This window comes from Perca flavescens, chromosome 4 (genome assembly GCF_004354835.1).
Source record: "Perca flavescens isolate YP-PL-M2 chromosome 4, PFLA_1.0, whole genome shotgun sequence".
Taxonomy (NCBI): domain Eukaryota; kingdom Metazoa; phylum Chordata; class Actinopteri; order Perciformes; family Percidae; genus Perca; species Perca flavescens.
The window spans coordinates 35835368-35850337 of NC_041334.1; the positions used below are offsets into that span (position 1 = coordinate 35835368).

The 14970-nt window shown below is 41.2% G+C and overlaps 1 protein-coding gene across 6 annotated transcripts in view; it reads right to left on the bottom strand.

Annotated features, from left to right (window-relative positions):
* Nucleotides 1-14970, bottom strand: part of foxp1b (forkhead box P1b) — a 161619-nt gene that overhangs the window by 80950 nt on the left and 65699 nt on the right. The window lies entirely within an intron of this gene.

Sequence of the window (14970 nt, forward strand, 5' to 3'; positions counted from 1 at the left end):
TGAATACACAGCTATTTGCTTACATTTTACAACCTCTGTTCTGCTTTTGGATACACAAAAGCCAGACAGACATGAATTCCCCCCCCCCACCCCTCTCTGTCTCCATGGGGATGAGTGCCTGTGACGCTGGTGCATTTCTGTGCCCGTATTCCTCAAATCAGTAGAATGATTTACAGCTGTTGTGCGTTGGTCGCAGGCCTCAGTGGCGCAACGCATCCAGCCTCCCAATTCCAGGGCGGTTAATGAAGCTGACCAAGTCAGACAGAAGCGAATTAACTTGGCTGATTAATTATTTATATGAAGCAGAATAAATGCCTTTAAAACACTGGGCCTCATCATGAAAGAAGGTGAAAATGGAACTAAATGCAGATTTATGGTGTTGCATTTAAGGCGTGTAATAGGAGGGCCGATGCAAGTTAATGTGCGCTCAACTACACAGGCACCGTGTCTCCAGAGGTCCAGATCTAAACAAGATGTAGACACACACTCCCAGACACCATGGGGACACACACTCAGGCTGACAGATAGGAAATTGATGTTGACAACTTGTCACACAAGAATATTTACAGAGCATGGTTGAGATAATAATCTAGACATGGGGATTATTAAAAAATTAACAGCACTATAAGAAGCACTTCCCTTTCAAATCACGGTTCAGGGACAGTCTCCCAGCTCAGTATGATCAGTAGCAGTTGTGGGCTACGGCGAGCTAAAACCGTACCAGAACAAAAATCAAACCCAAAGTTCACTATGGTTTACATCTCCTCTCCTGTAGAAGCCCTCCTTGCAAGAAGCATATCCGAGTGAGTCATCTGACACTGTGGCCTGTGCCGGTTCAGTTGTGTGTCACAACGCCCCCACACTTTAGAGGCCTGTCTGAGCAGCTTGGGCCTGGCCTACAGGCCCTGTTCTCTGGGCTGGGGCTAGAGCCGGCCCCCCTCTCCCTCCAGACAGATGTTGACCCGGCTCACCCCTCCAGTCTGGCACGGCCTCCCTCCATAATGGGATTTTCTAAACAAGGAGTGAGCAAGAGGAATACTATGGGATGGGATGCAGCCAGCCACAACTCCATCTACAGGCCCTTGCTTGCACCAACTCCCCTTTTGAGACACCAATTAGAAACACACAGTCTCGGCCAAAATTAATTGCCATTTGAAATAAACCATGGGCTGACGTTATTCACCCCCATTTATTTTTCAAATAAAAGACATTTTTCCACATGCAGAAAAAAGAAGGGCCTGCTTTCTTTTTTTTCCAAAGCTACATAAAAGGGGGAGTAATGGCTATTTTACATGCACTGTCATTCCATGCAAAATTTTCATAATTGTAACGGAAAGGCGTAAATTTCCAAATGCATGGCATCTCCGAAAGTAATCAAGAGAATGAGCCGCAGGGCTATTTTAATGTATGCAAAACTAGTGACCCACAATAAAGCAGAGAAAGGCTACAATGAATGCAAAGTAATGCGCGCATGCTTGGAACCGGCACTGATGAGGCGATGGCTAAAATTAACACCCAATTAATTTTCGAATTGACAAACAAATGAAACCCATAAATCTACTTTCTCATTAATTTTACCACAGAATAATTCAAAGCTGCAATATCATGAGCGAAAAAATTGGAGGAACAAAGAAAATGGAAAATGGGCATTATCCATCATAAATATCAAGAAGATAGAAAAGAGCCTTATTAGAGAGTTGTGCTGATAACAATGTTAATCTGTGAAGCACTGAGGCAGGGACACCATCATCAGCTGGGGCCCGGGCAACGCGGCCACGTGACTTGGCGCCGCGTATGTTTATCTATCTATTTATTTTCACTTTGCTCAGAGGATTGCCTCGTCTGTGAGGACTTAAAAAGCTCCAAGTGTTTCCATCCGTTCCATTTATACACACACATACAAATTCAGCTGTAATTATGGGTCAAGTGTCCTGCTAAAAGGGGTGTAGTTCCTGGGGTTAAAAGCATATGTATTCCTGCTCCCAACTAGGGCTGCACAATATATGTCATCGCGATACCAACTGGCGCAATAAACACATCGCGAAAGGCTGCGACGTATCACAAGACACATCGGGTGTTTTTGTGTTAGTGAAAGAAAAAAACTGCACTTTAAAATGTAGCGGTCACTTTTTATTTAGTGGTGCCTTTTTATATTCAATTCGATGTTCAATTTGTTCAATAAAAGAATGTTGGAAATGATTTCCTTTCATTTGTTTGAAATGCAACAAGCAATTTCAGCAGAATACTAAAAGCAGCAGAGTACACTTTTACATCCGTTTATTTATTTATTATTTAATATCGTTATCGCGATATTTAACGTTATCGCATATTTTCCTCATATCGTGCAGCCCTACTCCAAACACAAACATTTTAACATGAAACAATAAATAAAAAAAGAGACATAAAAAAAAAAAAAAAAAATGAATGGCGCATGTCAACTTTTTTTCTGAGCTTTAAAGATAGTTAAGAAAAAATACGAAATAATGGAAATTCCAGGAGCTCAAAACAAGGCAACAGCTCGTACGGAAAGAACTTGCTGTGCTGTCGATTATTAGATGCTGGTTTGTTCTTTGAGGGGAGTTGCTTGCAAAACAAAACAAGTGTTTGGAACAAACACTGGATAATAAAAAAAGGTCAGAGTTTCTGTTTGTTTACAGTCAGTTTTGTTTTTCCCTGCCTCAGATATGGGGAGTACAGTACAAACAAGAGTCACATGTGTCTCCCACCTGACCAGACAGGTTGAAGGTTAAGAACAGCCGGCAGCCAGAGCTCATCAACCCTGCCTCTCCTCTTCCCCGCTCCCTGGAAATCTAATGCCTGTCCCCCCTGTCATGCTTGCCTGGAATTCTACAGCTCAAACAAGTCGGCAGCCGATTCAAGGTAGGGTCGGCCTGCACAGCTGTGCTTTGACCCTTCTCCAGTGTTCTGTTTTTCTTTAATGCTCATGACCAGAGTTGTAATATTCTGGGAATATTCAAGGTGGAAACTTTCCAAGAGAGATAAGTAAGGGTTACTGCCCAACAAGGCGTCCATTGTCAGGCGTAGACTTGGTCGGCATTACTGGGAGTGGCCACTAAAACGTCAGTTCTGTGTATGCCGTTGTGGAAAACAAACCATTCTAATTAATGAGTGTAGACCTTGCTAGTGGTTAATCTTTACTCTTTGTCATATTTACAATTGTATTTTTGCGTGGTACAATGCCAAAAGGTTGCTGTGTGGGGTTCTGCGCCTCTAATAAGTAAAAATATCCTGATCTTAAAAGGAACACGCCGACTTATTGGGACTTTAGCTCATTCACCGTATTCCCCTGAGTTAGATAAGTCCATACAGTACATACCCTTCTTATGTCTGTGCGTGTCATAACGTTGTCTGACGCACCCACAGCTAGCCTAGTTTAGCACAGAACCTGGAAGTAGCCGGCTCCATCTAGCCTACGGCTCCCAATAAGTGACAAAATAACGCAAACATGTTACTGTTTACATGTTGTGATTTGTATATTCACAGCGTGTACAAATAACAAGGTCACATGAGACACAGCCATCTTCTAACCGTACACATACTGGGAACTATATTCTCAGAAGGCGAAGCACTGCTACTTCTGCTACTTGGGCGGAGTGAATTGCTCGCAGCAACTGAGAAGCCGCGTGGTGAGGAGCAGAGTTCGCCTGGAGTTCGCTCAGAGTTGGAGTAATATCACTTATCTAACTCTGGGGGATACGGTGAAAAAACTAAAGTCCACATAAGTCGGCGTGTTCCTTTAAGTTTTATATACTGCCGAATAGACAGCCGGAGCCGGTCTTAATACCACTAACATCGCTGCTACAATCACAACTGTAACAGTTACATGGAATTTATTCATTTAACATGCTAAAACATACTAGTATTTAATATATTATTAAAGAACGTGGGATAACAATAGACAGTTTGATGACCCTGGGATAACGTTACTGATAATACAGTCAGATTGAATCATCTAAGATTACCTAATGGTTAACGTTACTTGTCTCTTACCTGGAGACTCAATCAGGTAGCTAACGTTAATGAAAAACGGAAAACGACACCTCTGGCCATTCAATTCAATTCAATTTTATTTATAGTATCAAATCATAACATAGGTTATCTCGAGACACTTTGCAGATAGAGTAGGTCTAGACCACACTCTATAATTTACAAAGCCCCAACAATTCCAACAATTACAGTAATTCCCTCAAGAGCAAGCAGTGCGACAGTGGCGAGGAAAAACTCCCTCTTGGGAAGAAACCTCGGACAGACCCAGGCTCTTGGTAGGCGGTGTCTGACGGGCCAGTTGGGGGTGTGATGAACATTCCATTGGATCGTTTGTCCAGTCACTTATAATGTACGGACAATCTGACTCAATACCGCCCAGTTTGTTTTTGTTTTATGCATATTGCTCTGTCAAACGGCAAAAGTGCTTTTGAGTAGGCCATACTGGGTTTGGACGGGAAATACAGGAATAAAATTTAGAAGCGGGACAGAAATAATCCATTCATTTGCCAAATAAATCCATTCATTTGTCAAATCATACATTATGAAATACATACAGTGTGAAATGTGCCATGTGGTGAGTTAGCTAGCTCGCAAGTTGCTAGCAAGAATGCACTGTGCATGCAGAGAGTTGTAATTTTAATGGGATGCTGAAAAATTATCTATATACTAGGGTTGGGTGATTGTTTCTATTTTCACATCATCCAATCGTGGTTTCTCGAAATCGCCAATAGCTGATCCGATTGCAAGGCGGGGAGGCTTTGGCTTTGCGTCTGATGGAGCTTTGACATGTACTCTTAAGAAGTGCAACGTTTTGGTGAGCAGGAATATGGGGAACGGAGATGCGGGGGTGTCCGATGCATGGAAAAGAGATGGTAAATTCACTCGTGCTGGTGGACATGCCGCTCTACCAGAAGCCATTTTCTCAGAGAAAGTTTGTTAAAATTACTATAATATCGGGGAATGAAAAACCAATCGTCGATCATCCCTTTTAATCGTCGTTATACTAACCATGGATGGAAGAGTGCGCTGCTGAATGCAGTGCATGGTTAGAATTCAATTAAATTGGCAAGCTTTTAACAAAAAAAAAAAAAAAAAAAAATGCCGTAAGACCAAGTATTGCATTTTTATGTGTATTTTCCCCCAAATAGGTTCAATCTTAAAAGGTATGCTTTTCAATGGAAAATAAAATGGAAAAATACCAAAATGTACTTAACTTCCTTTGGAAATTTTCCAACCTTTTGCAACCCTACTCATGACAGTAAAGGCTTAGCGGCCACCTGTTTCGATTTACAGACTGTTCACACAGCCCTTGTTTACACAAGCACACAACAAAAGCACAACATTTCTTGGGCTGGAGATAAAGACACACCAAGGGAGAGATAATGGGAAGAGGTTTAATTTAGAGCGGTTTAGGTTTGGCTTGGTTGCTAGACTAGACAACACATCAGTGTGTACCAAAGGTACAACAACAGAATGCTTCTCAAGGTTTCTTAAGAGTCTCATGTTTGGCTGTATTTTGGCTCCTGATTCTAGGGAAAAGTCAAAAGACAAACACAAGCTGTATGTTAAATAATTCATCATCACAGCCAACAAACTACTCCAACAGACATGGAAATTGGGCTAAATACCAACAACCTTTCGAAACTGTAGTCCCACCTCCTTCCACTTATTATTTGCAAACCGGGGGCCTTCTGCAAAGAGAATGACCTCGATGAAAAAGACTCAATCTTGCCACTCACTTGCCGCTCTGACTACAATTCTCAGTCCACTTTCTGCTGAGAGGAGCTAACGGCAGGGATGATATTCTACCGAAGGAGACTTCACAGTCAGACCAAACAACCATGTAATCTTGTCAGCCACTTCAACCAAGTCACAGATAAGCAATGCATATCTCCAGACTACTGTGAAAATATAGTATGAGCACCCCCCCCTCACCCCCGAAACTCGTACCTCCATCTAAAAACCCACATCCTCGCACCACACGAGACACAGAGGCGGTTTCCAAGTTCTTCACAGACCTTGTACGGGGTATAAGCCGACCACTCATTCTGGCAAACAAAGCAGCTGTTTGTTTAATAAGTGATTGCTGCCATGGCTACAGTAAACAGGAGGAGTGTAGGGGGGGGCGAGCGTTTGTGTTTATGAACAAACACATCTCCTTGCAAGAGCCATTTAATATTAACCAGGTGGAATGATCAGCCGATTTCCTAGGTGACACTCGTGGCAGGCATAGTGTAAACAGGTTCTGGGAGGGGAGGGGAGGGGGCCCGACTTGAGGGAATCAAGGCCGTTGCAAATGCAGCTTGGGCTAGAATAAACAGCAAGGCAGAAGTCAAGATAAACAAAAAGTCATTCTTCTGACATTTGAAGACGCATAAAGCTGGTGTGTTTCAGCTGCTAGCGAGCCACCGTGAATGAGAACAAGATGGGCGACGGCGGGGTGGGCAGCCGGCGCGGTGGTCTCCTATGGAAACACATTGTCAAGCAAAGCAACCAAACAGTGGCTCTTCACAACAGCGCAGCGAGAAACTTGTAAAAACATGTTAAACATTTACCTTGTTCAATCATTCAGTAACTTGGGTTTGTGGAAAAAAACAAACGATGTCTGAGAGCTCCGAGCGCTGGCACTCACAACATCAGGGTATGGAGTGAAAAAAAAAAAAAAAAAAGGGATTGGGTTTGGGATTGAACGGACAAAGATGTTATCTATCATAAATCAAAGTGCATATCTTTGATTACTTAATTTATGTGTGATTTCAGCAGATCATGAGTTACTCCATCTGCTACATCAAACAGTAAAAGTGATCACAAAAGACATGGTAGTAGGGCTGGGTGATATGGAGAAAATAAAATATTACAATATTTTTGACCAAATACCTCGATATCGATACCGTAACGATATTGTAGTGTTGACTATTGGTGCTTTCACAAAATATTTACACAATCAGATTTTTGATAAATAATCATCAGTAATATGGATAAAGTAAAGTAAAGGATAGTGGGAAAATAATAGAACCATTACAACAGTCTGGTAAGTTCATAAAATGACATTACTTTACTGTAATGCAGCCTTTAAAACCAGGAAAAGTCAACACTTAAGCCATATTACGATATTACAATATCCAAAATCTAAGACAATATCTAGTCTCATATCACGATATCAATATAATATCGATATATTTCCCAGCTCTACATGGTAGGTAATGCAGTGTTGGGACATTCAAGCTGCACGACACCTGGGCCATGACTTTTTCATGACAACAACTTTCCATCTGCTGAGCTAAAGCCATCCTATGAGGCGCCCCTACCCAGAATCCATAGTTTTCTGTCACCACTTCCCCTACTGATTTCATTTAATCCCTAAAAAAACAGTTAACCCCACGTAAGGCAGGCATAAAATATGAGCAAGGGTGCCAAACACATATTTATAACACATTGGGACGACAGTGATAGGATTCTCAAGCATGAAATCTAGATCCAAACCTATTACTGCACCACGAGCAGAGGAAAGAGGCTCGACATCCAAGCATGTGGATATCAACCTATTATCACGCTACAAGCTCAGATAAATTAACAAAAAGAAGGCTACTAGAAGGCAGACTCCGGTGGTGAAGCTGAGTAGATCCATAATTTCAGAAAATACACAAACCAGTTTGTCTCCTTTGCATGGAGCCAAACTTGAAACACCTCGGTGTAAAGGCCTGCTGTGCACAGCCAATGACGGAATGTGCCAAAGTAAGGCAGGCCATGGTATTTTTAGTACAACTAGGGCCGATAGAGACTAAGTAAATAGAGAAGTCTAATGAGTTTAAATCTGGTTGTACATGAATGGAATAGTAATTCTGGGATGTGGAGCCTCTTTTAGGAGTGGTTTTCTCAGAAACTCTCCTTCACTTGACTTTGACAATCTCGCTCACATGTGGCTCATGCCCATTAACACTACAGCGAGAGGACAGACACCAGGAGACATGGGGCCTTTTTTTCTGACCACAGGCTCAATGCAGGCATTACTTCCCTCAAGCTCATCTTACCAATTAGACCTGTCAAACATGCATACCCAAAGAAAAACACAAATTCAATCTATCTGCATCCTATGGGATCTGCAAAAGCACTTATTGTTTTAACATTACTTAAAGTGTGTCATATATTTTTAATCATTTTTTTACGAGAAATCATGTAAGGGCGGTTCCCGTGGGTATAGAAAATGCAAACTTGTGGAGAGGAAATGTGTCAGATGCATTTTCCTAGGGAAAACCAAGGTTAGCCTTAACGAACTTGTCTATTAAATATTGCTTACCTACGCAAAGAGAGGACAATATTATTAGAGCTGCTGTCAACTCACTGGAGTGCATACTTACTCTGTGAACTGACAACATGTAGCCTAATCATTTTTAGGAAAAGCTTTGCACTTCTGTTAAATCACCAAGATAGACTTGTGGTACACCGCCGCTCTACACACAAAATAAGCCACTAATTACTGTTGAGTAAGTCATCAAGTGTGGTAGATGCATTTATTATGATTCCTCTCTCAGTACCATGCATAATAACTGGAAGAAACGGTGGGGTCTGGCCTAACCCCTGCTATTTAAATGATTCTTAGCACTGTTAAACGTCTCTCTACCGACAAAACACACCACAGGTCTCCCACCCCTTTAGTTTAAAGTTACTCACACAGAGATTAAGTTAAGCTATTGATTTTCCAGACACAATCATTAACCTTTACAAACAAATAATGGCATGGGAGGGCAATGGCGATTTAATTTCAATAGTGTCTCACCTACAACTGCCAGTGCTCAGTAATTGCTTAAAACTTCTGTAACACAAGAACTGGTTTGCTGTTAAGGCACTGACGCACCAAGCCGATAGCCAAGAACTAGTGGTGACAAGAGGCCGACTGTGGCGTCGCCTCATGTCCGCCCACGTCTTGGCCAAAAAGTTGCACTGGAACACACCGCACAGACTACTGTTCAATATTTGTATTTTTTAATATATATATATATATATATATATATATATATATATATATATATATTAGGGCTGTCAATCGATTAAAAAAAATTAACTAATTAATTGCACAATTTGCTGTAATTAATCGCGATTAATCGCTTTTTTTAAATTGAGACTGAAGCTTATAATAATGGATATTTACATGCTAAATCACTTAACTTTGCAAATATGAAGACAAAAACAAACAATGAAAGGTTCTGCTAAGTTCAGAATGTTTAATATCTTTCAGAACAACAGCAGCAACAATTTGGCTTATTTAGTCCTGCTGAAGGCTGCTGAAACAGCTAGAAACTGTCTGACTTGAGAGCAGATTTTTGTCACCGTCCCCGGCTGCTGTCGCCTGCTCTCGTCTACTTTACAGGCGAGGCGCAGTTCATCTCCAACGAGCCGAGAGTTCAGTTCATCTCCAACGAGCCTATGTTCAGTTCATCTCAAACGAGCCTATGTTCAGTTGCCGGCAGGGCAGTCGGGACTCATCCGGAAATGGCGAGCAGGATGAGGTGACTAGAGTCTCTCAAAATCTGACGAAAATCTTCTAAACTGACCTTTGTTGAGCTGAAATGAAGACAGATTCAGCAACTGCACGACCTATTTCTCGCTTAAAATGTTTTCAGAAACATGTTTCAGTGAACTATTTTAGTACAATATGAGATCGTATTCTGAACGGCCGCCATGACAGTCTGGCTTTGGATTTCCGGAGAAAACAAACCCATGTGACGCGTTCGTCCAATCAGCTGCCGGTTTTCATTACTTGGGCAACAATACAGAGTAGCGTCGCCTGCTGTTATGGAGGTGTATTACGTTTCTCAGCCACCACATGAAGTAAACAAACGTTAATTTCGTAAATTTTTTTTAACGAGTTAAATATTAAAAAATTAACGCAAAAATGAACGCATTAATTTTGACAGCCCTAATCTATATATAAACAAATCAAAACCGACAAAACTGGAAAATCTTATTTCAAAAGAAGTCAATATTTTATTTGGTTGTCTCTGTGAAGTTTAAACTCTAGCTATGTTCATGTGCAACACAACATTTCAACTGTTGTGCGGCCGCTTTCCACACGCACGTTTGCCGTGAAAAGATACAGGCAAAGCAATTTTCTGTTCTTGTTAACAGCACATGTTAAAATCTAATATGCCACCGGTGGCCGGTATCTACCGGACAGAATAGCAATGCGGATTTCGGTGCCTCATTACGGTGCCACTTAAATGTCTGCGCTGCTCTCTGATGCAACGAAACGGACGTTAGAGGCAACAGAAACATCACTGCATGTCAGGCTAGTAAACACTAAAAACACGTTGCACTTGGCAGCAGGTAACGTTAGCCTACCATTAGCAACGGTAGTAACTTGATTAAACACGGTTAAAATGGTGACAGCTAAACGGTGTAGTGTGACTGAATTTCACTGTAGGATTCCAACATCGGGACGTTCAACAGTCTGCCGCTAAAGCTATGAGCTAAACGCATAGGCTAAAAGACCAACTAGCACTGGTCATTGCTGTTGTCGGAGAAACAACACAGACGTGAATAAAGGTTTTGTTTACTTAAAGCCACATTGTGTACGAATTTTGCCCATCTAGCGGTGAAATTGTATGTGACAACCAACTGAATATTACTTTTTAGCTCCTCCCATTCCAATCTTGTTTTAATCCTACGGTGGCCGAACACGAAATTAGATCTTAGTATCTCCATCGTTTACACGCAGATGTTCTAGCCACTCCAATATTAACTTTGGTCACGTTGTCATTTTAATTCTCTTTTTCGCTTCCCTGGCAAGTAATCTACCCCTGGCATTTGTAATGGTGCCACTGAGTGTTTAATGTATTTAAAGATGGAGGCGCTACATGGCGGCCATCATTCCAGCGACTCGCTCATATGTATTCTGAATGATTCTGAATGTCAGATTCTACGCTTACGAGAATACTTTGATTAGTTGGTGGAAGTAATTCCACATGAATGAGCACATATTTGTGAAAGAACAAAGGGTTTTTGCTATGAATCAACTCAAAGAATTACACAATGTAGGTTTAAAACGGGTTAACCTCGTGGTGCATTCAAAGTTATTGTAAAATACCCGTTTCTCATCTGCTTTTGTCGTTTAACAGCATATTACTGGTGAAAGAAGTAATTATTGTTAAAAGTTATTTCATTTTTAATAATCATTTAAATTCCCGCCTTTGTTGCGCTGATCCGAAAAATTATCCGATCCGTGACTCAAAACCGTGATCCAAAATGTGAATTATTTGACCCGTTGCACCCCTATTTGAGAGGGATGGGAAATGATATTGCAAGCCATTCTGTCATTGTTTCATTATTAAAATGTGTGGTATAGTTACATATGAAATGAAATGCTCCAAATATAGGCAGTTTAAAACAAGGCAACCGTATTGTCAATTTCAGCAACCAAAAGCTGATGCCTGGTTGCCAAGCCTGGCAACCACTTTAAAAAGTTAGCGTTGAGCCCTGAAACATTAACGTTAGTTTATTTTGTAATTAGTCAGTATATGTTAAAGACATGTTTATGTTGAAATAAATACACCTAAACAAGTAAGTATGTACCTCATTGTACAAACGTTTGCCATCTTATGGACATATTGTGCAAAAATAGATACTCCAATCGTTCAATGTTTTTCTTTTTTAGAAGAAACATTGGAACATAAGTTTTGGCCAGTTTTGACAGGTCCATGTGTATTGGATTGATCAGATGACATGACAAATGAGAAAAGAGCCTTCTGTGTGCGCTCTCAGTCATTTGCTTGCTTTCCTCACTACTGTTTTCAATGAGATGGTTAGGCTATTCAGCTGACAGCGTACGTCGATTCAACATGTTGAATTGGCCAAAAAAAAGGCTGACGAAGGCTGACACGTGGCGACGGTGCGGGACACACCGCAAAAACTAGGGCGACGGTCGCCTTGGTGTGTCAGGGCCTTAAGTCTTCTGATTCACTGTGATTGATATGGGAGTGGTCTTACCCATCATCCCCTCCTGCAGCTTCTGAAGAAGCAATTCGTCCTCGCTGTGGTACCAGGGTCGTTTCAGCCTAAGAAGCATGCTATTATTTTAAAAAACCCAGCTTCCCAGAGAGAGGACAGACAGGGTTAAAAAGGAAGGGAGTTTGTGCCTTCCATTAAGCAGTTAAACTAAAGATAAAGGGCGAGGGGCTAAATACCAAAAGACCCTACATGAATTTCTGCGTTTTAATGGAATCAGGTTTTAACAACTCTTTTTTTTTTTGTTTTGTTAAATACAACCCATCTCAGGAGGATGCGTCCCACTCATAAAGCAGCACAATGACAATGTACAGTGGCACTAATACAAGGACATAGTTCATCATGACATTTTCTGCAATTCCCAACTGATTAGGGTCATTATGTTGGAGGCCTGATTTATGTTGTCATTTCCTCTCACCGATCCTGCATCAATGAATCTTAATGAATTGGTAAATAAGGGTGAAGATTACACTGTGTGACACTGCAACATTTCTCACCCTCAACGGCCGAGATTTATGTAGCCAATTAGAGACTAACAGAGAAAATTGGCTGGCAGAAAAATAATATTCTTTATGGTACAAAATGGAGGAGCATTCTCAGTCAAGGGCAATTGTATTGTCAGTGTTATAAACCACCCTCCTAGCCCACCTTCAAAACGCAAAAGGGGAGTAGGATGGGGATGTGAGGGCAGGTTTAGACCATTGTGAGGCTGTATGTCCACAGAGCTGATGAGCCCTGTGCGGAGCCAAAGTCCTTAACATTCACCACGGCCTATCCCACATGTTTGATCAGCATAAACACACCCCTGTATGACAAACATGTTTACCTTCTCACTGCAAACATCAGACAATCAGACACCATGAGGTGCTGCTTCTCTAATGAAGACACGGGAGCTTTTATCAAGGCCAGCCGTGTCCCTCCATCAGGAATGTGCCGCTTTTACACAGACATCAAAAAGCATGTCGTACAAAGAAAAGAAGCCAAATTATTTGCTCTAAACATACAATAAGGCAATATTTTTCAATTAGTTTTTTTGTGAGGGGAAAATGTGTTAGTTAAAACACACGTCTAAATGCCCTTCATCCTTTTTTCAAAGGAGGAATATCAAAATACAATCACCTCTTTGAAGATATCTCTGATCAACACATAGAAGATGACATATACAATATGATTAGGGGCTCTTTAACTATTCCAGGGCACATCATTATCGCATCCATGACAGTTCTTATTTCTCAGATGCAGATTAGGGAATGTTGAAGATGATTATGGCAAGGGACAAAACTGTTTTTGTGTATCAATACAAAGTATGAAAACCTGGCCTGCTTATTAATGCCAAGTTCTTAAAAGAGCACTTACAGTGATAATGAGAGCCTTTATGCATTACATATTGTGACTAGATTTAGTGCGAGGAAGCGGCTCTCCACATCAAACAAGCTGGCCTGCTATTAGGCACAGGGGCTGAGGGATGCTGTGTGAAAAGGGCTGGAAAATTAAAGCTGAAGCAATGCAGGAAAGGGCTTAATTTACTGGCATGTACAGTATGCAAATGAGATTACTCTCAGCTTAACTGCATCATTTATGTCCATAATAACAGCATCATCATTACAGGGCTCAAATTAAATTACACTGTAATTAGCATATCAAAGTGATTGGTTAAAGTTTAAAACAAATACGCAATTTTGTTAATGAACATCTGTAATCACCATGTAGACTCTCAGTGAAAACATCCAAAACAAATATGTGTTTTGGGGAAGGGGAGGAATATCCCTCCAAAAATGGTGTGTGTGTGTGTGTGTGTGTGTGTGTGTGTGTGTGTGTGTGTGTGTGTGTGTGTGTGTGTGTGTGTGTGTGTGTGCGTAGTGATGTTGGTAGGATGGGAGTGTTTTACCTGGAGAGCTCCACACTCTCAGGATATATTTCCCAAACTCCAGGAGATCAAAGATCCAATTTCCCACACTTGCCACTTCAGGAGCTCATCAATAAAATACTAATCACTTCACGCCTGATTCTGAGAATGGAGCTGCAGCCGAAGGCTTAGGGAGACTTCCATATCACAAAAAACACCTCGGCTCTGACTGTCTTGACTGTTGTTGAATGTGCACACACTCCCACACAGACGCATATATAATTTGCACTCAGGTTTTATCCAATAGCTGTCCTGCCTTTTCCCCTGATAAACCTGGGGAGTTTTAAGCACTGCAGCTCAGAGAGCACTTCCTCAGACCTCTGACAGAAATCACACACACCTTATTTCATGTGCATATGAATGAAAGTCGACCCTTTTGATGTAGCACTTTTATCGTCCACATATTATTGGTATGATTCAGAATTTATGATGGATCGCACAACATAAAAAATACAACTAGTATTTTGCTATTAATTAACAGAAAAAAGTAAAAAGGCGGCAGAAATCATCAGAAATGCACTCGTACATTTTTTAAGAAGTGCCATGTTATTTTATTCATTAAGAAATCCATTAAAAGGCCTTATTCCTTGTAAGTATGTAAGAGATGTGCCTTTCAAGGTAGAGCTAGGGCAAATCCACTCCATCAGCTAATGATGGCACTCATTACACAGAGACGCTGGGTAATGAAGGCGCGGTGGCCGGCCGATCCCCTCACCCAGCATAAAGCCCTATGAAATGCTAATATCTCACTTCTAATTAAAGGATACTAAGTCCAAATGCACCTTCAGGCTAGTAGCCGGCAACATAAATTTTATTTTTTAACACTACACTACACCCAGAGATGTGCCTGCGCAACATTCCATTAATTCATATTTAATACCCCCACTAGTCCTGCGTTTGCCTTACTGTCAGCCTCTCCTTCTCTCCCCTCCCAGCTTTACACTGCAGGTAGGCACATCGTTATGCGTTCTAAGAGTCGAAACATATTTCTAAGAGTCAAAACACATATGCACACAACAGCATTTATACGTGTGTCACACATGGGAAAGGTTAGG